The 25,971-nt window shown below is 49.0% G+C and overlaps 1 long non-coding RNA gene across 1 annotated transcript; it reads left to right on the forward strand.

The window, feature by feature from the left end:
• Positions 1-13,811: 13,811 nt before the first annotated feature.
• On the forward strand, positions 13,812-25,551 carry LOC119373557 (uncharacterized). The gene is made up of 2 exons (XR_005179895.2): positions 13,812-14,032; positions 25,256-25,551. It is a non-coding gene; the product is annotated as an uncharacterized LOC119373557 (long non-coding RNA).
• Positions 25,552-25,971: the final 420 nt, after the last annotated feature.

Genomic DNA, 25,971 nt, shown 5'->3' on the forward strand with positions numbered 1-25,971 from the left:
AAGTACACCGGCCTCGAGCATTTTCACATCCATCGAAAATGCGGCCGCGGCGGCTGGGATTTGATTTCGCGACCTTCGGGCAGTGGCATAGCCAGAGGGGGCGGGGGGTGGCACACCGGGCCCGTGCCTCCCCCCCCCCTCCCCCATGGGATACAGAGCACAAAGTGACACTCGACCCCACTTATCTGCCCATGCGCAATGTCGGATCAAAGAGGCCACACACCCTCTCCCCGGAAAAAATTTCTGCCTACGCCACTGCCTGCGGGTCAGCAGCAGTCGATCATAACCACTAGACCACCGTGACGGGTGGAATAACTTCCTTGGCGCAGTTGGCACAAGCTCAACGTGTATGGGCGCAGCAAGGTGCAGAGAAACACGATTGTTGCATAATGACGCAGTAGGGCCACATACAGTGCTACATTTTGCAAGCGTTCTGCGCCACAGGCGTGCGCAGGATTCGCCATTAGGGGTGGCAAAGGTTCGTCGCAGCGCCCCCCCCCCCCCACCCTACTAAGTCAATGTATGGGACAGATCTTGCGCCCCCCCCCTCTTAGGTGACTAGAAGGGTCAATGTACGGGGCAGATTTTGCGCCTCCCCCACTTAGGTGATTAGGAGGGGGCTGCCCCCCCCCCCCCTGTGCGCACGCCTATGTTCGGCGCACATAGTTGCTTGTAACCAGGGCTTCAAGTCAGGGTGGGTCCGGGGGAGCCCCTCCCCCCTACATATCTTAAGAAGGGGTTCGCCCCCCCCCCCCCCCTCGGCAGATCAACTGCAGCTCAGCGGCACCCTATTCACAAGCGCTGGAGTTGATATTTTGCCAATAGTGTTTTGTGTTGGCAAATTATAACCCTCCAATTTTCCGAATAATGGCTTGACCGCGATTATGTCGCATGCATTTTGCCTACTTTTCTTGGGCTAATCCGTGTTAAAATAAAATATAGCGTTGTTGGGCCTGAGGTTCTTATTGCAATGAGTCAACTAATGATCGTTTTGACGCTGCAGCTTGTACATCCTGAGCTATTTTTGAAAATCATACCCAAAGTGCCACTTTTTTATTGCGTGATTGGAACAACATTCATAAGAATTTGTTCAATCAATTCTAGGGATAGTTGGCTTCACACTGTGATCGTCCCTAACACCACTTTCTGTGACCTGTGATGGTTGTGACGAAACTGACTCACACAGCATAACACGTAATATATATACTAGTCACCAACATATGAGGACACCCCCCCCCCCTCCAATGAAGGGAAACTTTAAGCCCTGCTTGTAACCCCTGTATCACTGCCTGCTGGCAGTGCAAAGATCCGCATTTCGTACAAACAGACGCTCGGAGGGAATGCCAGGGAAGCTAGAACAGCGTCCCCCTTTCCACCTTGTTTCTGAAGGCGGCCACCGCGTATCACCCCTAATAAATAGTTTTAGGATACTGACACGTGCTCCTGTGTTCTCGCTCGTATAGTTGACGATCGCAGACTACGCATTACTGCTATCTAAGCCCAGTGCACTAAACATTAATATTAATGCGCTTAACTACGGGTGCGCGCATAGTGAATATTAGAACCGAGTAGACTACGCGATGACACCGACTATTCGTTGACTCTATTGTGAGTTGTCATACACAAGCAGGCATCATTCCCTCGCGTATTGAATATGACACACTGGCGTCATCTTAGAGCTCGGTACAATGGGACGCTCTTTGCAGGCGACCTTATCCTTTACGACCTGAAATGCCCACGAGAGCCGTTTGTCATCGACACCACCATTCTACACGGGGCTTTTCGGGGCCGCGCCACAGCGCAGCTGCTTACATTGCAAGATACGTACATATATTATATTTGTACGTTGTACAAATATAATTTGCGGTGTGTGAAATCGCGGCCATCTAGCCCCCAAAAAATAAAAATAATTCCGGATTGTAAATAAAAGCTGTTTCTGATTGTCGTAGTGGTGACTCGTGAATTCTTAAGAATGTCTGAACAGTCAGAAGGCGAAACCGGCACGAAAGAGAAGGAACCCTCGATTCTAGATACAAAACATGGTTAGAAACCGTTTTAGGGAGGCCGAGGCATAAGCGCTGCGCTTCTCTTTCCAAAAGAATTAGCGGCCGTATCTTGTAGGCTGGAGCACCAGAGAATAGTACGCAACCTAATTCCAAAATAGGGCGAACGTACATGCGATAGATCATTAATAGTGTGTCTCTTGTCATACCTGTGCGGTAGTTGCTTAGCCTACGCAACATACCAACAGCACGCGCACCTTTTCCAGCAGTATATTCGATGTGGGGTCGCCAGTTAAGGAATGGATCATAAATTACCCCAAGGTACTTAATAGACTCCACCTGTGGTATGTCCTCATAATGGTAACTCACTGAGATGTGCACAGGGAATTGCAGTGGAAAAACAAGGGCACATTTACTCGGATTAAGCAAAAAGTGATTGTGATCGAGCCAGTGCTCCAGGGTATTAAGGTAATTCTGCATCCGTTCATATAATGTCTGGATATTATCTGCCATTGCAAATAACGCGATATCGTCAGCATACACATAAGTTGTTATTTCCTCGTGTCGTGGAATGGTGCTCATTAGTATATTAAGTAGCACCGGGGAAAGCACTGAGCCTTGCGGTACTCCTCCCGTTTGTGTGTGATTATTCGATGAAAAGCCGCGTTTGAAACAATAAAATTTTCTGTCCACAAGGAATTTCCTAATCCACGCTACTATGTATGCCGGAAAATTGAGATATTCCAATCGATCTAACAAAATACCATGTTCTACATTATCATATGCTTTAGCGAGGTCTAAAGTAACTAAAGCCGCATATTCATTACGTAGTCGTGCTAAGTGTATACGACTTCCTAAATCAACATGGGCATTCCTAATTGAACAACCAGCCCTGAACCCAATTTGACAGGGGCTTAGAATGGATCTCTCGTCAATAAAACCAATGATTCGAGTACGGATAATTCCCTCAATCAATTTCACTAGATTTGATGTCAAGGCCATTGGCCTTATGTTATCCAAAATATACCCTCCATCTTGTTTCTTAAGCAACAATATAATTTTAGCAAGTTTCCATTCTAACGGTATCCATGCGTTCTTTAAGGAATAATTCACAAGTTCTAAAACAACGTTAGGCGATTCCTGAAGTAAAACTTTTAACACTGAATTCGTAATTCCATCTGGTCCAGGAGCTGTGTTCGGTAAACATAGTACATTCTTAGTCAATTCATATAAAGAAATTTCCGGAAATTCATGCGAAGATACCGACATGTCGCGGATAGCCGATAGATTAGTAGTAAATCGGCGTTCTAAACCTTTGGCTATCTCTTCCAGTGAGGTGTTCATTTCTTGCGGAGTCAAGATACATGATTCTAATGTTAAAGGCGTTGGTAGTACTTTTCTTGTCCGAAGATATGCGAACAAAGCACGCTTATTTTTTTATTTGGAAAGGTAATCGTAATGTCTACTGTCATATTCTTCTTTCGCGCGGTTAAGAGTGCGCTTAAATACGCCAGCAAGAAACTGATAGTCTTTCCAGTTTGTTGGGCATTGATTATGGAGAAGCTTTTTCCAGGCAGCTTTTCGCCTTCTGTAATCACGTGTACATGCATCATTCCACCAACGAGAAGAGGATCGTTTACTTGATGGGATAACGAACTCGGATTTTTGCCGAGATCCGTCTAGTATTGAGCCAATCTTAGACGCATTTGCCTGACTACTGGCATTATGACGTTTTGAAAGGGCCGAACGCAGACAGCTTTGAAATTTCCTATGATTGACATATATGCGTGTTGGCTGATCTAAAGTTATTATTGGGCAAGTAATATCAAAAACTACAGGAAGGTGATCGCTGTTAGTTGCCGAGTCAACCACGGACCATGACAAAACATTGATCGCATTTGTGCAAAACGTTATTATTAAATCTAACACTGAGCGAGTCTGACCTCAAATAAATGTTACCTGCCCTTTATTCATACACGAGAAATTTTTGTCAATGGTCCACTCCCACAGTCGCCTCCCACATAAATCTGTTCTTAGCCCCCAAGACAAATGATGTGAATTAAAGTCTCCTGTGAGTACAATTTCTTTTCTACAGGCTGCCAAAACGCTTTCAAGGTGGCGCGTGCTTTGCACACCGGTAGGGAAATAACAGTTTATGATCGAAAAAGGGTGGTAACCGGGAAGACACAAATCTAATGCTATAATTTCACAATCAGAGTCCAACATTCTGAAAGATATTTTCGCCCTATGACATATTTTACTTGATACAAGAATCATTAAACCACCACCACGTGTTTGGCGATGTAATCGAGAATAACGAAAACCTGTAAGATAGAAATTTTTATCCGGTGTAAGCCAAGTTTCTTGCAGAATTACAATGTCAGGGTTAAGTTGCGTACAAAGGTAATTTAAGTCGGTTGAGGCTGAGAATATAGATCGGCAGTTCCACTGTAGTACCCTCAACTGACCAATGGTGTTGAGCGCACCCCAGGGGCACTTGCCCCTTCCTTGCTGTTATTTTTACTCGTAAGCGACGATTCACTCTTTTTCGTTTTTGACTTGGGAGCAGCAGAAATAGGGGATCTGGTACGTTTATGAGCTCGAACTTCAGTTTCCATATCTGTGGCTGTCGTAGCTGTGGCCGGGATTGGAGTAACGGCAGCCAGTGTAACGAGATAACTGTTTATTAGTACATGCTATGCAATCGCCGTAATGGCAGTGATGACCGCGCCGATCTGCGGTTCTTCCCGCCAATCCGTCCGCTTCACTTCGTTGCCGCTCGGGGCGCTGCTATCGGTGGTGCCCACGACACCCCCCTTTCTTAAAGGATTGAGTCCTACAAGTCCAGGCGGTCTGGTTTCCTGCAAACACGCCCACTTCTTGTGGAGCTCACGCCTCGCAGAGGTTGCAGGTGCCTTGCCGTGCGTCTTGCAGGCCCTCTGTCAGTTTGCGCAATGTAGGCCCTTGGTTGCGGTGCTGACTGTGTCACATGTGATGCAGCTCCAGTGAAGATGCGTACAGCTGTGCCCGGTGATAAGCGTCCTCGGCCCTGTGCCTTGTGCCGGGTGTCGTATGTTGCTTTTACTTGCACTCTATAGGCTTCGTTCTTTTTTCTGAACTCGCTGTCATCCCACTTTGGGGCTAGCATTCTCGGAGTGGTTGGTATTGTGGTGTTTAGGCGACGGCCCATTAGTAGTTCTCCCGGTGAAAACGCTTCCACACCAGGTGAGGCTCTGTAGGCAAGCAGGGCTTCGTTTATGTTCGAGGTCTTCCTCAGAAGCTGCTTTGCTGTCTGCACGGCTCTCTCAGCCATACCGTTGCTCTGCGCATAGTAAGGGCTTGAGGTCGTGCGTGTGGCTCCCCAGCGCTGCATCAGTTCCTTGAATTCCGCAGAAGTGAACTGCGGGCCATTGTCTGTGCGTATTGCCGTCGGAACACCAAATCGTCCAAATATTGGTTCCAGGACTTGGGCGATGTCTTTTGTAGTTGTTCTCTTCAGCTGCTCCAGTTCGATAAATCGGGAGTAGTAATCCACTACCACGACATACTCCTTCCCCTCCAGCATGAAGAGATCGATGCCGACAGTTTCCCAAGGTGCGGGCGGGCAATGGAGTTAGAAGCAGGGGCTCGGTTTCTGGCTTTCTGTGCTCCTGACAGGTTGGACATCTGTCCACGAAGTCTTCGATATGCTTCCCTATGCTTGGCCACCATACACTTTCTCTTGCCCTTGATCGACACCTTGTTGTGCCCAAGTGGCCTGCATGGAGTTTTTCGAGAACTTCGACCCTCATGTCTGGTGGGATGATTATTCTGTCACCTTTGAAGAGCAATCCATCAACGAGTGAAATTTCACTTGCCACCTCGACATAGCGTTTCAGGTCAGGGGACAGCCCATGCACCGTTGGCCAAGACGTCGTGCAGAAAGTGGCTATCTTGGAAAGTGTTTTGTCTGTCTGGATGCTGGTTCTGATTCTGTTGAGCAGGTGACTCAAAGCAGGGAGCTGTTCAAGCACCAACTCTTCGAACTCGTGCACCGCAGCCTCGAGCTTTCTCTCATCTTCGTTGACTGGCTCTTTTAACGGCTTCCGTGAGAGAAGATCCGCTGTGTAGAGTTTGTTGCCAGGAGTGTGGGACATGGTGTAGTTGTACTCCAAAAGACGCATCCTAAAACGTTGGAGGCGAGGACTTAGCTCATCGAGACGTTTGGTCGTCAGTAGCGGCACTAGGGGCTTGTGGTCTGTCTCCACATGAAAGGTTGATCCTAACAGGTACTTGCGGAAATGTTCGCAAGCCCATGTGATCGCCAGAGCCTCCTTTTCGATTTGGGCATATCGTTGCTCAGTCTCTGTGAGGGAGCGTGATGCATATGCCACCGGTAAGAGTCCTTGTTGCGACTGCTGTAGTAGTACCGCCCCAAGACCATATGAGGAAGCGTTTACAGACACTGTATGAGGCAGCTGAGCATCGTAGTGAGTGAGGATCGGTGTCCTGCTTAAAGCTTGTTTGAGTTTGTCAAAACTCTGCTGTTGAACTGGACCCCAGTGCCATTCAGCGTCTTGGTGTAGCAAGTCTCTGAGAGGCTTCGTAAAGTCCGCTAGGTCTGGGAGGAATTTCGCCAGACGGTTTGCAGAGCCCAGCAAAGACCTGACTTCTGACACATCACGTGGTGGGTCGAGCTGGGTTATGGCCCTGACCTTTCCTGGGTCGGCGCTGATTCCTGTTGCAGATACGACGTGTCCTAATAAAGTTACTTGCGTTTGGCGAAAAGAGCACTTGTCGGTGTTGAGAGTAACACCTGCATCTTCCAGCTTCTTCAGCACCAGCCGTAGGTTGGTGTCATGTTCCTCAGTTGTCTTTCCTGAGATTATGATGTCATCTTGCAGACAACTCACACCGACTAGTCCTTCGAGTATGCGGAGCATCTCTCGTTGGTAGAACTCCGGTGCTGTGGAGATCCCAAAAGGAAGCCTCAGGAACTGGAACCTCCCAACTGGTGTGATGAAGGTGGTGTATTCACGAGAGTCCTTGGCCAGGGGAACCTGCCAGTATCCTGCTCGTGCGTCTGGACGGCTGAAAACGGTTGCACCAGCAAGTTTTGCAAGACACTCATCCACTGTAGGCATAAGCACGCGTTCACGTAATATTTGTTGATTCAGCTGGCCATAGTCAACGCAGATGCGCAGCTCATTGTTCTTCTTACGTGCAACGACCATTGGGAAACACCATTCGGTCGCATGCTCAATACTCTCGACGACTCTCATGTCTTCCATCTTTTTCAGCTCTTTCTTCACGAGTGGAAGCAGTGGAAGTGGCAGGCGCCTCGGGTAGGTGACTGCGTATGGCTTGGCATCATTTCTGACTTTGATGCGGTACTCTGTCTTCATGAATCCAAGCCCGGAAGTTAGCCTAGGGTAAGATGCCAAAAAGTCCGGAACATCCGTTGCTTGTGCGCGAGTTTCAGCTAACTCGAGAGGGCGTTGAAGAATTCCGAGTGCTTCTATAGCTGGTCGACTAAGCAGCGCTTCTTTGAGTCCTTTGATGATGAAGACTGTTTCTTGGATTTCGGTGTTGCGCCAGGCGACTGTCGCATCGACGTATCCAACAGTGGCTATCGTCGTCTGACCTGGGCCAATCAACAGCTGTTGCGTTGGCTTGATGGGCCCCATGACGTTGCTGTCGTACTGGTCATGTGCGATCGCAGTCACATCCGCGCCGGTGTCGACCTTGAAGGTGAAAGGCGACTTGTTCAGAGTGGCAGTAATCCGCCACGGCGTACTTGCTTCCACAGTCATTTCACCTAACTATAGCTCTTCTAGTCCTTTAGGCCGTTCTCGGGAGCTCGGAAAACCGTCTTTCGGCTTTGAGAGGCACACACACGCATAGTGGCCCTTTTCTCCGCAATGGTTGCAAGTCTTGTTCGCCGCGGGGCACTGTACCTTCGTGTGGTCGCGCACATTTCCACACCACTTGCAGCGTTCGTCTCCCTTCTTGCCCATGCGTTGCGGGCGTGACCTGGAGGGCGCCTTCGTTTCATTCCGACGATTTTTTTAGTTTGCCTGGCTGTGTAGTTCGCCGACGTCGAGAGTGGACTGTCCGATGGAGCGTATTTCTTTGTGTTGCTGCTTCACGCTCTCTCAATTGCGGGCAGCTGTGATCGCCTTCTCGAGCGTGAGTTCGGGGTCAAGTTGCAGCCTCTCACTGAGTTTCACATCTCGTAGGCCCACTACGAGCCTGTCCCGTATCAATTCGTCTTTGAGAGTTCCGTAATCGCATCTTTCCGCCATCCTGAATAGCTCGGTCGCGAACGTGTCGACATTTTCGTGCGGCTCTTGTTTCCGAGAGATGAACCGCGCTCTCTCATAGATGACGTTCTTTTGGGGCAGGAAATGCTTTTCGAAAGCACTCACCACAGCAGCGTATGATGACGTCTGTTCGTCTGTTAATTTCAAGGCGGTGAGCACGTCTACCGCTTCTTCCCCCATGGCGTAGAGTAACGTGTTGATTTGCGTCGTCTCGACCTGGCCCGTCAGACCGGAGATGAGACGGTAGCGTTCCCACCTGCGATGCCATCGTGTCCAATCCTCGGGCTTGCGGAAATCGAGCTTCGTCGGTAGCTCCACGGCGTGCGGGTTAAACGCCATTCTCGGAGTGCCGCTAGCTGTGACCGGGATTGGAGTAACGGCAGCCAGTGTAACGAGATAACTGTTTATTAGTACATGCTATGCAATCGCCATAATGGCAGTGATGGCCGCGCCGATCTGCGGTTCTTCCCGCCAATCCGTCCGCTTCACTTCGTTGCCGCTCGGGGCGCTGCTATCGGTGGCGCCCACGACAGTGGCATCACTTGTGCTTAGCTGAGGCGTGTAACGGTCTGATTGCACTTGTGATACAGACTGCTTAGCCTTATCTACAGGTGTAGAAAGTTTGTCCAGCAGTAGGCTATGTAGTTCAGTGGTGTCAATGGTGATAGGTGATTGAGGTGCTGGAGTAACCTGGATTCCTTGCGTCATCTGATTTGAAATGATTTGGATCAAACATTCAGATAGGTTGGATATTAGTAATTATCCATAGCTTTAGTCATTGCCTTTTCCACAGCAGACTCAAGCGCCTGTGATAGGTTGGAATCTAAGCTTGAAATGTGGCGTGCTGCAACACCAGAATATCCGAAGGCCCTGTCCTTAACCATGTCAATAGCTTCCCTTCGCGAACAGCGGCGGCGCTCAATGATTTCTAGTACGTGTACTTCCTGAACACGAACAGAGCAGTCGGAGTAGTCTGCAGAGTGACTCCCTCCACAAAGACAACACTTTTCTGATGTTGCGGAGCATTCGCTTGAAGAATGGCTCTCTCCGCAGGCGCGGCAACGAAGGTTTGATTTGCATCCTCCTGCACTGTGGCCGAACCTCCAGCAGTTTTTGCATTGAATTGGATGAGAAGCGAGGGGCTCTACGCAAAAGATGAGAGGCCATAGCATTATTTATGATGGGCATGTTGTGCCCACAAATGTCTCAATGACAGATGCAGTAGGGATCTTCTCGTTGTTAACAACGCGATCGACTACATCGGTAAAAGGAAATGACGCCTGCTCCAGAAAGCCTGCCTAGGGTCTCAGCTGGACAGTTCTCGTGCCAGTTCCTCTTCTTCCTCCTTCTTTCAGCGCCGCGTTACAATATAAACTGACGCATTTGGGCTCCCAGGTAACGATCATTGCGCCATGGAGACTGGCTGCTACATTTCCACTGCAATTACTTCCACTCATTACTTTTTCGCACTCTAAAAATATACATTGAAGGGAAACAGTTTCTCTACGTTCCTCGGGACCTGTTTCAACTCTCCTGCGAGAAGCAGAAGGCTACTTCAAAAAAAGGAGCTGACGGAAGGCTCAATCACTGTGACAGAACTGTGTAATCGGTAGGCGGCGTGCTATGGAACCTCCAGCCTGCCGCAATGTTGCATATACGTTGCTCAGTTTTTGGAGCTTTTGGTCTGCAGGCTGAGGTTTGCCTTAAAGGGGTACTGACACAAAAATTTTGGCCTCGCGTTTTTTTGCTGCAATGTGTTGCTGGGGGCCTGTTAGTCATAACACGGCACATCGTTTGCTGCAGCGCGCGACAGATAATTAATTACAGGCTCCTCATTACCGACCAGTGTCAGTTTCGGTTTCAAAAACGACAAGCCTCCGGGTGCAACTATCACCACCTAGCGGCTGCAGCGCTCGATCACGTCAGCACACAGAAGTGTGACGCACTTCCGCGCTGTTCGCGTCGTCTCCTCGCATTCGCACGCTTGCCGCACGTGCTGCGCGATGGCGTCGCCATCATCGTGCTCGTTGTCGTCGTCCTCCTCATCGTCGTCTGTTGGCGACGATTTCCTTGAGACACCAACAGCGCAGCGGCGAGCGCGTCAAAACAAAAATGGCGGCTACGACGTCATCACAACTTGTTGTACCGGCTACAACGGTTACGTAGGGGAAGTAGGGGGGTCACCTCGGGTCACCTCCGAGGGTGTCAATGCAATAGGTGCGCCCTATAATGCTGGATCGCGCACGCGAACTTCAATATTCATATAAAATACCTTCCAACCTTTATTCGCTGTCGATATTTCGCAGATGGTACACGCACGTACACGGAAATCGATCCAGCAGGCTATCTCGGCCGGGAAATTTTGTGTCAGTACCCCTTAAGCTAGGAAAAAAGAATGAGCAGCTGCACAAGAAGAATAATAATTATTGGGGTTTTATACGTCTCAAAACCACTATATTATTATGAGGGACGCCATAATGGAGGGCCCCGGAAACTTCGACAACCCGGGTTCTTTAACGCGTGCACCTAAACCTAAGTAGACGGGCCTCAAGCCTTTCTTCTCCATCCAAACGCGGCCGCCGCGACAGGGATTCGATCCCGCGACCTTCGGGTCAGCAGTCGAGCACCATAACCATATAGACCACCGCGGCGGGTGCACACTGCTCAAAAGATATACCGGAAAAACCGAAATTGGGCTCCCAAACCATCGGTATGCGCGCCCCCAGGTTAGCGCAAAATAAATCTCAGATGAGTCACATTGTCATTGCTGTATTGCTGCTTGTAGTTCTATATATTTCCATACGCCTCCACATCACTCTTTCTGACGCGATGCGACGATTGGACGATCGACCGCTCTCCGTGCAGATGCTGCTGGAGCACCGTCCCCATCGCTCGGCGGCCCACAAGGCAGTTAAAGCACTTTTGTGCTTCTTAAGAACTACGGGCCTTTGTGAACGCCTATGACTGTTGTACAGTGCCACCGCCACATACGTGTCAGCTCATTTATTGATCATTTCCTTTTTTTTTTCTCGCTCCCCCTCCCTCTCTTTGTCTCTCCCATCTTTCCACTCCCCTTCCCTTTCCCCCGGCGTAGGGTAGCCAACCGGACTGCTGTCTGGTTAACCTCCCTGCCTTCTCCCTTTTTGTGTTCCTTCCTTCCTAATGCGTTTTACTTTTAACAGATAGGTTACAAGCGCTTGAACATAAATGCCGACAGCGGAGCGCGTTTGAAGTGCCGCGCAGTTCGCATTTCTTCCAACGTGCTAGAACGCGTGCGTGCCTGTATAGGCAAGTAAAAACTGCAGCTACCTCTTGCCTAGCGTTACTCTTCATTCGGGGCTGCAAAAGCACACGCAATTCGTAAAGCATGGTTTATTCCACGTAAAATCAACACCGCGTTGCCGCAGCTTTATCTGCGCTGGCCGTACGTTCGCGGTACTTTTCCCGTTCCAGCAATTTCATAGAGTTAATATATTAGATGCGAAGCATCGTATGGCGGAGTTCAATCCGGTGGTGGTGGTGTGCGGCATGACCACCCTTACTGCGCATGCGCAAATCCTCTCCACATCTCCTCTCCACTCCCCCTATCTCCCTCCCCCTCTCCACTCCCTACCCCCGTCTCGCGTGCCTCATTCTCTCCTGCGCAACGCCGCGATGAGCGCCAGCGCATGCGCGTACCCTGCCCCTCTCTCTCCTCTCCTACGCCCTCCCCACCCCCACCCCCCCCATTCTCGCGCGCCCGTCGACCGCGTTCCCCTCTCGCCCTGTGAGAATTAACGGCCAGGCTAGAGGGAAGACACGACGCGCGTAGTGTTCCTCTTCGCGTTCCACGACGCGAGGTCGGTAGCATGCCTAACGAACGCCAACGGAACGCGATCGCGCAAGTGCTCCGGCTTCGCATCGCCTCATGGTCCCCTTTAGCGGGAGATGGTGTAATTTTTAACTCTTAGTCTCCCTGTCCCAACGTGGGAGCGGCCCGCAGTCTTGCCCCTATAAAAACGGGGTGAAGATTCTTCCGGACCCGAATAAAGTTAACTATCTATCTATCTACCAGCAATTTTATGGATGGATGGATGGATGGATGGATGGATGCTATGAGCGTCCCCTTTATAACGGGGCGGTGACATGTGTGCCACCAAGCTTGACAAAAAAAGAAAAAGCTTTTTCTTTTCTTTCTTTTTTTAAGTTGGCGTAGTGCCTTGTCTACTACGAATAAATCAACCTTACTCTGGAGACAGAAACAAATTCACAGCCCAGCTCTGTGTTCCTTACGGTAGAATTTCGTTACTATTCCCACTGTTTATTCTTGTCCTTTCTCTCTATAGTTTTCTGCCACCATTACTTTGACAGTATTTGACTTATTTCAATCGCGGGTGTGTTCAGCTTTCCATTGTTGTCCCTAAAACCCAAGGCTTCAAGTAGTCTCGTGCCCAAACATATACCTGGGTGGATATCTCCACATTGGTTTCCTTGGTTGGCTGGTTGTTCCTTGGCAACCTGGCGCAACCCACTGCGGGGGATCGGCCATGAAGCGGGCGGCACCTTATTTTAGAGATAAAATTGTTTTACATTTCGAATATGTTTAGAAAAGGACAGTTAAAGAAAAACTCAATCTAATATTCAGGGCATTGCTCTTCTTTACTGAATATCGCTTTATAACTATATAGCGTTCTAAGGCAGCCCGACCTCGCTTTAAACAGTAAAGCGCGTCCCCTCGAATTATCATAAAATGCCTCCCTCCTTATTTCCTCTCTTTCTCTCTCTTTTTCTCTTTCTCTCTCTCTTTTTCTCTATCTCTTTTCTGTATCTGTTTATCTCTGTTTCTCGCTTCCTCTATCTTTCTATCTCTTTCTCTCGCTGTCCATTTTTTTTTTCCTCCACCTTTCTTTGATCCTCTCTCTTTCTGTCTTGCTCTCTCGTTTTTTCTATCTCTTTCGTTTATGTCTTTTTCTTTCTCTGTCTTTCTTCGCTTTCTTTCTCTCCATTTCTCTCTGTCTTTCTTTCTATCTCTTTATTTCTCTCTCTCATCGTACTCGTTCTCTCACCCATCAGAGTTATCTCATCCCACGCCGGACAAACCGGTGCACGTGTTGTGGGAGCGAAGCAGAAAATGAAGCAGAGGACGAAGAGAGCGCGTGACGGTTCATGATGATGACAGTTTCATGTTCGCTCTGCGCAGGCTAGCGGTCGGTTTAAACAGCTCGGCTGGTAAAAATAGCGAAGTGATCCACTAGGCGTACTACAGGTTTTCCCGCTCAATTTAATCCAAGCGCCAGCCAATTTGGCTGGCGCTTGGATTAAATTGAGTGGGAAAACGTGCAGTGTAGCCAGTGCAGGAGGGAGAAAATGAACTTTACGAATTAAGATGAAGTGTGAGGCGCAATCGAACTGCACGAACTGTTTGCCAGTGCCGCCGCCTGCCGCCAGCGAGTGCCGACGAGAGCTGGGAGGCTGGGACTCCCGTCACGGGGCGGCGCCACGCTTTTCCCGGGTTGTGGGGGCACGAGTAGTGGCCGGCAAGGCGAGTGTGCTGCGCCTGTGTGCGGTTGCGGCCGTGTGTGTTGTGCTGCTTTGGGAAGTGCTGGCCCGAAACCAAACGACCGGGGACACATGTGAACTTCAAGGAATATGGCAGGCGCGAAATCGGGCGTTCACGTGCTCCAGCTCAAGCCCATCAGTGTGCCCAAGAGCCTGCAAGAAGGCAACAAATTCGTCAAATGGGACGACGTGAGTGTTTTCCCCTTCTCCGCGCGCGATCGCAGTTTCGCTTCCAGCAGACGGCCTGTCGGCCGCGCACAATCGAGCCGCACGAAGCGGGTGTCGCGAGCCCCGCGTGCGTGCCCGTGCCTTCCGAGCGCCGTCACGCCCGACCGGGCCTCGGTGAGACGCACTGCTGCGCGAGGCCAGTGGCCGCCGACACCGTTCATTAGGCCTAGCAGGACGACGACGGGCCGTTCGGCGCGTGCGTGCGCTCTTTTCCCCCGCGGAGGAGCTCGTTCGATCGCCGCCGCCGCTCTGACCGGGCGCGCTCGTTTATTAGCGATAACCTTGGGAATCAACAGACACACTGGTTTCCCTTTCTCCGCTCCAGGAAGTTGGGGCGCTGTCAGCTGTTTTGCCGGTGCGAGGTTGCTAGGTGCACCCGAATGAATGGCCGGTTAATAGAGATATCGGGGTCATATCGACCGCGATAACACGGACGCTTGGTAATTACGCTTCATTGTTTACGGCTCTCTCGTTTTAGACGACCCTCGCCCAACAACGTACTGCCGTTGATCGCGAAGCAGTCCAACTTCACTTGCAGCCCAACCTGCAATGCAAAGGAGTTGCAGAAATGCGTACACTATAGACTGTCTTGTATGTAGGGGTGGACGTCCACGATCATATGTTGGGCGCATTCGACTCTCACGGTGTTACGCGACGGCGTCGTTCTCCACAAAGGAAGAGATATCGGCCCTCGACTATGGAAATCGTGTAGCCTGTGTCAAACACAAGCAGGTGATTTATTTATTCGCCGATATATATAGCTCAAGTGGTAGAGCATCGGACGAGTAAGTCGAAGGTTGTGGGTTCGGATCCCACCGACGGTAAGCGTGATTTTTTTCATCCACTTCAGTTAAGTACAATTTACGTAACGATTACTGCACTACAAATTAAGACGGCAGTTAATACTCGCTGTGCTTTACCTGCTCTAATTATCTGTTGGATAAACTGGGTTGTGCCGATACATATATGTCAGACGAAACAAGTTAATAAAGCTCGTCTTATAGCGGCTGTCATCAACTCACACCGACAGTTCAGGAGAGAATACTCTGCCGCACGGCACGAATGCGTTGGTGCATCTTCTGTGTGCCCCTGACCTTTGCGCCTTTTGCATGGTCGGGTGTTTCAACGTGACCCATCGCGTGACGTCATATAATTCGATTCGCTAGCTATCTGCAGCGAATCAGCGCCTGTGCGTCAGAACAGTTTCAACTTTCTAGCGATTGCGTGTACCTGTTCCTTTTTGTCGTCCCACCTGAAGCGGCCGACACGTCATTCGTAATAACACAAATACGCTTGATTGGTGTAGGTTAGCAAACGCGCAAATCATGAAGCGGGGGGGGGGGGGGGAGACACCTGCAATCGCTAGACGCTGCTTCGTCGCACGAGTACTGATCGGCTACGCATGGCAACGTTCGGCCGAACGCGATGTGTTGCCCTCATGTTAACAGACACCCGATCATGCAAAATGGGCAAAGAACATGTGACAGAAGGGAGATGCAACTTCAACGAGCTAACTTAAGCGGTTCACGAGATCGGTAGGTTCACACTATAACGCACGAGTGGGTTACCGTTGGGGTGCTTTAGGTCGAGTCAATACGGACAATGTGGGATTGCACTTGGGTAAAATTGTCATGAAGTCGTTGTCAACAAGCACATTCTTCAAATGTGGTTAGCAACTCCGGGAAGCCCGGATGGATGGCAGAAAAAGTCCGCGCTCCCGAGCTGAGCGCCACACAGCTGTGGTAAGTACGGCAGTGCGCCAAATGACGCGCGATTAACCGACGAAATTTTGGCTACGGCACGGAATGGCGAAGCGAGTGCGATCGATATTAATGATATGTTGTTCAGCCCTTTAAAGCTGTGCTCGTTGGCACATGAAGGAATATGTGTGATCAAGGCTGATATTTTTGATGCCCTAACAGATTTATTCAAATCCTGCGATGGCAGAACAGCGCCCGCTGAGTCACGGCCAGGGCTCCCCACCAAGTTCGTCAACTTGTTTTTTTGTTGTTTTTTTTTGCGATTCCCAGCCTAATTGTGTGCATTACTACATTACCCGCGTGTTGTTTGACGCCCTGTAGCAATGTTCGCTGAAATATTGTGCTGCTGGCGAAAGCATCAAGAGCCGTCTTTGTTAGAATAGCAGCAGGTTTCACACGTGCTTGAACCAAAATTCGGCGACAATTAGTTGGTCATATGCAGGAAACAGCGCCATCAGGCAGCAGGGAACGAAAGGACACTTGTGTCCTTTCCACAATTGTGTAGGTTGGTCTTCCGTCACGTCTGCGCCATCCGGGTGGACACCAGGTGTTTCAATTGCATATGTTGATGTTAAGGAAGTTGAATTGCTTGTATAAGTGCGCAAGTTTGTTTGTTTTTTTTAATAGTGTACACGTAATTGCTACAATGTTTTGGAAAAGAAATCATCATAGAATGTATATAAGCACGACTTAATGAGGGTTTAGAAAAAAGACAGCGGTACTTTCAACTACTGGTCTTATTTTAGCACGCTCTGGTGAATACATGTAGCACGAGCGGAAACAAGGAAACGGAAACGAACCTTCAATGCTGCATATCGATGAATCGTACACGTGTCTAAGGCGTGACCAATACAAACGCTGCAATATGTAGTGCCATTAAATGAGGAATGGTGTCTGCCGGAGATAGCGAGGCTGAAAGGTTTGCTTACGCACGTTGCCTTTAATGTGGCAATTTCACAGGCCTCTATACAGCTCGCTTTTCCTCCTACTATGGGGTTTTTACAACGTAGAAGTATTTTAAAACACGAAGACGCAGCCGTAGTATCGGCAGTAAACGCCCGAATGAGCCGAGACTACTTTCGTGAATGTATAATGATGCTCCTTTAGTCTCCTGGCGATGCATCTGCCAGTCTTAACAACGTACATCATGTCAACGGACGTATGTTGGTCAGACGGCAGACGTATAATTCAATGAACCTGCAGATGCATCAACGAAATTAACTATGTGAGTTCATTATTTCATTGTCAGAGTCAATTTTTGTTGATGCATCTGCAGGTTCATCCGTGATCTATACGTCTGCCGTCTGACCAACGTACGTCCATTGACATGACGTATGTTCATTATTTCGTTGTCGCATTTTCGATGGAGGCGAAAATGCTCGAGGCCCATGCACTTAGATTTAGGTGCATATTTCCGGAGCCCCCCACTACGGCGTCTCTCATAATCAAATCGTTAAACCCCAACAATTATTATTATATTATATATATATATTATTATTATTTCATTGGTTCCGCTCGTGGGAAAGGAAGGAAATAACTTTATTCCATGTCCTGCGAGTTGGTGGGGCGGGCCGATGGCCCCGCCTAGGAGACGGCCAGGAGTCCTTCGTGGGGCACATATTTATTTATTTATCCACAACGCCTTAAGGCCGTTTCACATGACACAAAACAGAGCGATTTTCAGGCTGCGAATTCGCTCGCAGCGAAAAAAAAGGCCGATCGCTCTCGCCGCAGCGGTCAGCGGCGAGCGACCAACACGTTGGAAATTTTTCGCTCTGTTCGCAGCGGCGGAGCGATTTTTCAGCCGTGATCCGTCGAAATTGCGCCGAACCAGTGGTGCGATCTCGTACGCGTTACAAAATAAACACGGAGGCGTGGCATGACAACCAGCCGCACGTGACCGCACGCGATTGGTCAATGCAGAGCCGTGACGTCTGTCGCGGTTCAAATGGGCCATTCGCGTGCGGCATGTGCGGTCACGTGCGGCTGGATGTAATGCCACGCCTCCGTGGTTATTTTGTAACGCGTACAAGATCGCACCACAGCCGAACCGTCGAAATTGCGCCAAAGAGTTTGTTTTGGTTATGGCCGTTGTTGCGTATTCTCAAGTGAATTTAGATTTTAAACTGTTTTTAAATGACAAAACACGCGTGCTTTTCGCTACCGGTGATGAAAAGTTAAGAATATCATAACTCACAGATTGTTACATTACATTCAAAATTTATGCAGTGTCTGCCACAAACAACGGCAGCAAACAACTTTTGCGCGCCGCGCCAGTCGCAGAGCTAGCAGAGCGAAAATCGCAGACAATTCGCAGACCATTCGCAGTCCATGTGAAACGAAACCGCCATTAGCGGCGGTTGCGAACAGAGCGAACCGAGCGATTTTCTTCGCTGCAATCGCGGCATGTGAAACAGCCTTTAGCCTTGCTTGTAGGGCATTCCTTGCCGTTTTACGGACATGGGCCACGTCTGGGCTCTACTCGGCGCCACTGAAGCATGCAGACAAATCCACCGGTCCTTCGTGTCTGCCTTGTTGCCTGTATAGTAAGCAAGCCCTCTCGTTGGACACCAGAGAAGGTTCCACCGGGTTCTTCGTATGACAAATGAGGTAACGGAGTTCACCTGCTGCAATATTCTGCGGACGTTTTCCAAGAGGCGGCCAACAATCAAGGCAAGAAAGACGTACGCATAATTGGGGAGTCTCCTCTGCCAGATGAAGCCTCTTGATAGGTTGTCCGAAGTTGGACAAGGCGTGAATGCTGACCTTATTGCGAAATACTGCTAGGAAATCGGGCACAAAGCAAGAGGGACAGGCAAATTTTGCACAGCTTCGAGTCTTTGCTAGAACGTTGTAACGCAGGCGCGTGCGTCAATGTCCCGAAAACTGTGTCCAAAAAGCGCTCGCCTGAAGCTATAGTACCGTCGGTAAAGAAAAGGGGCTTGGCCGTCTTAAAGGGGTACTGACACCTTTTTGTCGAAGGCGAGTTTATTCTGCCATACAAATCTCGTGTATGCAGAGACGGCTCTGAGCAAGTGTGAAGCTCAGCAAATGCTGATAAGATATTTTATTTTGATATTAAGGTCAATTTTTCCATGGCGCACCTACTGACATCGACACTAGCTTGACGTCAGACTACAGTACCAATTCTGGTGACCTCACGCAGCAGTCTGACTAGCCGTGATGACGTAAGGTACCAAAACTTCCAAGACGGCCGCATGTGCGTCACCAAAACATTCAAGATGGCCGCTTGTGCGTCACGAACGGAGCCACGGCGCGGAACGGCCATGGAAACGTCACTATACAGGGTGTTTCAAGAAATGTGTCCAACCTTCTCAAAAAATCAGGAAAATGCGATATTTGCTCGGGGCTTTCAGAATTGCTTTTTCTGTAGCGGCAGTAATCTTAAGGTAGTTAAGGACATCATTTAGGACAGTAATTAAGAAAGTTATATTAATTAACTTTTTAATTAATGGAGTTAGGTGATTGTGTCAAATGGGAAAATTGAAGTTATTCATGCGAGGAATCCATCCGAGCTTTGAGATTTCGAAAAAGCGTCCTGTAGTAATTGTTGTGGCGTAATGAAATTCAACCAAATGCAACGGCTTTCAATAGACCCTTTTCATAAATACGCCACCTGACGGTGGGCTTTTCGTCAGTTTCGCTTTGCAAAGGAGCGTGGGATAGCCAGCGCCATCGTGAGGGCATGGGAAGCGAGCCGTCAAATGCGTGAGTGCTCTGATGTTTGTCTTCGCGGCTAGTTCTCCGTGTCATCCGCTGAAATCTCACCGTTTGTGTGCTTGAACGAGCTCTTAGTACTCTCCGTTGGTCTTTCTGAGGTCTTCCGCTGCACAATGAGCAACATTTTGTACCCTTCAACGGGCTGGACGAGCAGTTTGGCTCGACTGCCGCGGTTGCGGGACCGTGACCACAGCCATCTCGCGTGCGCGCCCGGACCGGGAAAAAAAGGCTCGCCGAAGCTACAAACTTCTCACCGAAGGAAAAGGACGTCACTGTCGCGGAACTATGCGACCGCAACCGGTGAAAATCCTGTCTGCCGCAAGCCACACCACGCAACTATTTTCCGGACGCCACGCGTTGGGTATATTTGTATGCAGTGGCGTGCCAGGGGGGAGGGCACACCGGGCCCGTGCCCTCCTCCGAATTTTTTTTTTGCCATGGCACACAGCACAAATGACACTCGACCACATCTGCCTGTCCGGCCCCCACTTCAAATCAAGGTGGTTTGAACCGCCCCCCCCCCCCCCCCCCGGTGAAAATCCTGTCTGCCGCAAGCCACGCGTTGGGTATATTTGTATGCAGTGGCGTGCCAGGGGGGGAGGGCACACCGGGCCCGTGCCCCCCTCCGAAAATTTTTTTTGCCATGGCACACAGCACATATGACACTCGACCACATCTGCCTGTCCGGCCCCCACTTCAAATCAAGGTGGTTTGAAACCCCCCCCCCCCCCCCCTCCGGAAAAAATTTCTGCCTTTGCCCCTGTTTGTCTATACTAAAAAATGTTGACACGTGGCTTACGATATGCGAGTACTGTCGCTACTAAATGAACGGTACGCAACTTAATTTTTATTTTTCTGGCTGGCCTTATGAACCCTCGCAGTATTTCTGCACAAACAATCTATCGCAATTCACCGCATGCAGGCACTCGGGAGAAGACTATTCATTCGTAAAAACAAGGGTACACATGGCGCTGTGAAATAAGCACGTCCGTTTCTGTAGCGCGTTTACAAAACGGCGCCCTTCCGCACGTCCGTTTGACATCACGTACGGAGAGAGAGCACGTGTGTTTGTTGTTCACGTTTTATCGCGTGCCTTAACGCTGTTCTCGTCGCGATATCCTCGATGGTGGCACAAGGGAACGCAGCACGTCTGCACCATTGCAGCACGCCGTCTCTACGAAAAACGTTGATGACAGTTCACGATTCGGCGGTGCTGAAATGTCACGCACTGACACGTTGCCGAAGCCTGCGTCGTCTGCTGCGGTGCCCTCACAATGGCGGCAGACTGTAGTTTGCGTGCGCGGCGCTAGGGGCGCCCTTTTTCGAAAAGGGTCTATAGCGAAAGCCATCGAACTCGGTTGAATTTCATTACTTCGTAATTATTACTAGAGGCCGCTTTTTCGAAATCTCAATGTTGGAATGGGTTTCTGGCACGAAGAACTTCAATTTCCCAATTTGACACAGTCACCTAACTTCACTAATTAAAAAGTTAATTAATTTAACTTTTTAATTACTGTATCAAGTCATGTCTCTAACCATCTTAAGATGCCTAGCGCTACAGAAAATGTCATTCCCTCATTTTGAACGTCTCAGAAGAATATGGTAGTTGCTTTCTTCCATGTTTCTGTTTAGGCTTCGCCATTGAATTTGGGTGAATTTCATTACTTCGTAACTATTACTAGAAGCCACTTTTTCAAAATCTCAAAGTTGGGTTGGGTTTCTGGTATGAAGAACTTCGATTCTCCCATTTGACAAAACCACCTAACTCCAATAATTAAAAAGTTAATTAATTTAACTTTTTAATTACAGTCCCAAATAATTTCTTTAACCATCTTAAAATCCCTGCCACTACAGAAAAACAATTCTGAAGGCAGCAATCAAATATCGCATGTTCCCGATTTTTTGAGAAGGTTGGACACATTTCTTGAAACACCCTGTATATTGTGCGAGCACGTGCCGAAAAGCTCATACCTTGCTGTGACGTCAGGGTACAGTAGGAACCGAAACTAGCTTTTAAAAACATACTGTAATTACTTTGTCAGGGTGCACTCGCGCTTAGCACTAACTTTTCTAGGCTCTTCAGGGCTTGGCCTTTCACATGACGCAAGAAAACGACAACTGAGAATTTTAGTGTCAGTACCCCTTTAGGTCCGGAAAATCTTCGCACTACAGCCTGGCATGACGATCAAAACAAATTTCTGGGAGTAAATGTGTATCCACAATAAGTTGGGAAACAGTGAAGAAATGTGAAGAGGCCGGCCCGACGAAGCTAGCAGATACGATCAAGAACAGCAAGGCATCGTGTCTGAATTCCTCTATCACCGCCAATGCGCTCAAAGAAGAATTTCCCTTTTGGTCAATTGTATCGAAGCACGCGTGACAGCAGCCGCTGGCAATGTACTTACAGAGCCACCGGTCGCTGCTGGAGGTCGAGTACCCGTATCATGTTCGAAGTCGTACAGAAGATTCGTGGTACCTCAAGACGGTGTGCTGTGAGGGTATGAGTTTTTTGTTTTTTTCCTACAGACGTCGAGGACCTCTCCTATTCCCTGTTTTACATAAGGTTGCAGGAGACTGTCTGCGAAAACATTGACAAATATTGACAACTGTCCGCTAAAGCACCGACTGGAGTTACTGTATATGCTACCTTTAGGTAGCAGAGTTGCGCGTAGGTCTGGCAAGCAACCACAGCCATGCGGCGAAGCCGCTCTCCGCTTTTGCAAGCGACATGCCTACCGTGTCGCCGATCGACATGTTAGGCCTGTCGAAGACCGGTGATTAACTTCACTGTCGATGTATGCTGTCAATCCAATTCGCTGCAGCGGAGGCGTAGAGAAATACAAAAATTGGCCCCAGCGTCACCTTCTCCGCAATGCATGCTAGCGGCGTTTGGAAGACAGATGCGCAACTCTGCTACCTAAAGGTAGCACACACAGCAACTCTAGCATTGACAAATGCGGTGTCGTGAAGTCTCAGGAAGTCTGCGCAACGAATGCAGTGCATCATAAAAGTAGGTAAGGCCCTGCAAGACAGTGTCGTTCTGTTTCCTTGCGTCCGTCTTTGCTCGCCTTATGCCTCTTTTTGTGAAGAACCAACTAGCTCAACTTTCTTTCGTTCGAATGTAATCATGCAGGAATTTGGGTGCATGCGAGCCGTATATGGTATAAAAACGCTGGCAGATATCTACGGCGTTTCGCAGTCCACGAAGAAGGCAATACGTCGACGTAGGGCAGGCAGTGACCGCAGATTCGAACCATGTGAGACTGGAGTATAAGGAAGGGGTAGATTGCGTTTGGCAGCTACTCTCAGATGCACACTGGCAGTTTATTATTATCTCTCTAGAGAAAAGAATATAGCAGATGCGCTACTTTCCTATACGGGGAGGAAACCTCCACGGAGGCTTACGGAAAGGGTCCAAGTTAAAGGGACACTGAAGGCAAATAACAATTTATGCATAGTAAAAGCTCAATGTACGACAACGTCTAAAACGGCAGTATTATCAACAGCAGTGCCCTACTTACCGAGAAATTAAGCTAAATGTATCACACGATGAGCGCCACGACTGGGACATTTTGCAAGTGATCCCTATGACGTAGGAGAGTCTGAATACAATTAATCACTAGTAATCAAACTAGCTGCAATAAAAAAAAGAACCTTACGTGCATCAAGAGACGTAATAAAATGCTGCTTGTTCGTTTCTGTTTGATTCATGGAAAAAAGAACCTCTGTGGCGTTTCCATGGGGAACGGCGCGCGTGGTTCAAAAGTTCCGTTTTCGCCGAACTGCGCTTCGCCCGGCGCCCTGCTTCGCTCACGCGGTTGCGTCTCAGTAGTGGTTTTGGTATCGCATACTGGCGCGTGTGTTTTGCCCGCTCGTGAAAGTCGCTCTGACAGAAAGTTCGACAAAATGCCGCATGCATGTGATGTTGCCGGATGCCCGAATGGTGCACGCCGCCGTGCAGTAAAGGCGGGCAACGTTGGGCACAGCAACAGTGACGTGCGAAATACCCCTTTCAGGCGGGTGATTTGAAGTGCGCTAACGCGACGCGGACCACTAAAACGTGATTTTATTTCAAAATAAGTACTTCCTTGGCACAAAAAGTAGCACCACGAGGTTTCTGTACCGCTATTTCAACAATCAACGTCGACTTAATATTTTCCTTTAGTGTCCCTAACGCGGGTCCCTTTAAAGCGGGTGACAACAGGCTTGAAAAGTCTGATCACATCTTAGGGGAAATCAAAGACGGTGAATTATAATGACATAATCGAGCATTTTAAAATAATACTTGTAGTTTTAAATAGTGCTTCAAAAACGCAAAAAAGCCTACACGTCGCGCTGACGGGCGGACAGGCCTTAATACTGCGCGAAAAAATCGTTGGAATTGCTGTACGTCGCCGTTGTTGAGGCGCACCGTAATTCGCGCTTAATAATAACCCTATTTATATTCTACACTTTGTTCCATGCTTATTAGCAAAATAGGAGTTGCTGGTGAGAAGTGGCGCTGCCTACGCGGCAACTGGGGGAACCGCAAAACCATGCTGAGCCGCGGCACCTGTGCACGGCTTGCACGCATGAGCAGCTCACCCAGCGCGCGAGCACGAACCACAGCAACACAGGCTTGATTGACGGGGCCTTCACGTGTTTGGCGGCGTATAATGGCTATCGTTTGCAGCATGCATGTGCCGGGCTATACAGGGGAGACGCGACGCGCGTTGCGTGTCCGGCCGTGGTATAGTGGCTTGAGCCGCTATTGCCGTGGTGTTCATCAACCCTTGAACATGCCTCGGGACGGCGACTTTAGCCCAAGTTCTGCGTATACAGTCAGCGGCGCTCTTTTGGATGCCGCACCGCTTTCTCTGATTACGCTGTCACCGTTAACTACTGCAGCTACCACAAGGTTTCGTTTAATTGTTGATCATTAGTTGTCGGGATGGAGATGTACTGCCACCAAGCGTCAACATGGGTGCATCCACATTAAACAGTGCCATAGCTAGCTATAGCACTGTTTGGCAGCTGCCAAACACCGATAGACATTGTGCGAGCTCATCTATATCATTGTACAGTAAACAATCCACTACTTCTGCTGTTAGGACACGTTTCAGTGTTATACCGATTCCTATGACGGAGGGATCAACATTGTTTTTTTATTATTGTATGCGAGCCAGTGCGCCTTTTATACCCACTTTACTGTCGTACGTATTAACTTCGCGCCTTATTTTATTTAACTGTAAGACTGTTTGGAGAGCACCCTTTTTTTTTTACTTTTGTGCCTCTCGTATGTCGGTTTTTTCTTGTGCTTTATTCAACGATGCCTAACCTTACCCCCCCCCCCCCCCCCCCCCCCCCCCCCCCCGCCCACGAGGCTTTCCATGGCGCCTGTAAGGTACTTTTGAAATTGGCGCGCTCCGAGAGTTTTCTGAGTCAGACACCGCTGCTTATTTGGCCACAGTAGTACGCGCTGTAAGCAAACAGGAAGTGATTAAGAGGTTATTGGAACAGCTCTAGACATCACATAGCTAGTGAACTCTGGTGCTATTCCATAGCTCACTAACTCTGACTTTGTTTATCATTAACCCTGACTTGTACCTGCTGCGCTTCTCGGCACATGTCCCTGGCCAACGTCCTATTATTCTTTTGTTTGTGTCTTTCTGTGAGCTCTACTATCGCCTTTCTCTTTTTCTAGCAGAAAAACGAGTGTCGTTACATCAGGATGCATAGCTGTGAAGTATTACCCTGGACTCTGGAAGCAGGTGTGTAAATGTTTTCACGAATACCGATGGACAAGCGGTGGGACAGCAGCTCTTTTCTTGTGGGTCTTTTTTCGCTGCATAAGAAGGAATAAAGCGCGGTTTGATTGATTGATTGAAGTCGATGTGAAGGCCTAAGTTGCGACTCGTCAGCTTTTTCTCGTGCCTCGTGTTCTCTAGCAGCACGTCGTACTCATAAAGTGAAAATAAAGATTGATTTGTTCATAACCGAGTAATAGCCGCTGTGGATATTTATTCTTCTTCGGTGTGGCCGTGACGAATCTGGGGATGTCGGGGCGGCATGACAACGAGAGTCGATTGTTATCGATGACACATGCAAGTTTTCATTGCCATGCAGCCTACAGGAATGGGTGGATAAGTCACTTCGGGGACGCAGACGACTACTGTGGCGATTTTCTTGTCTCAAGGAATACCATATGTTACTGTCACGGATCTCCGGACAACAGTCGGCTAGAATGAACGGACGAGGCGAGAGCGTTACACACAACTATTTTAATTACACACAAAAAGAAGAAAAACACCCGTAGTTATCCAAACCCACTGCAAACATTAAAAAGGAACACTCAAAAAATAAACTAGCGCTAAACCAAAGCCACCTGTGGCTTTGGCTAAACACAGTTATCGCTCAAAG

The sequence above is a fragment of the Rhipicephalus sanguineus genome, chromosome 11 (assembly GCF_013339695.2).
Source record: "Rhipicephalus sanguineus isolate Rsan-2018 chromosome 11, BIME_Rsan_1.4, whole genome shotgun sequence".
Classification (NCBI taxonomy): domain Eukaryota; kingdom Metazoa; phylum Arthropoda; class Arachnida; order Ixodida; family Ixodidae; genus Rhipicephalus; species Rhipicephalus sanguineus.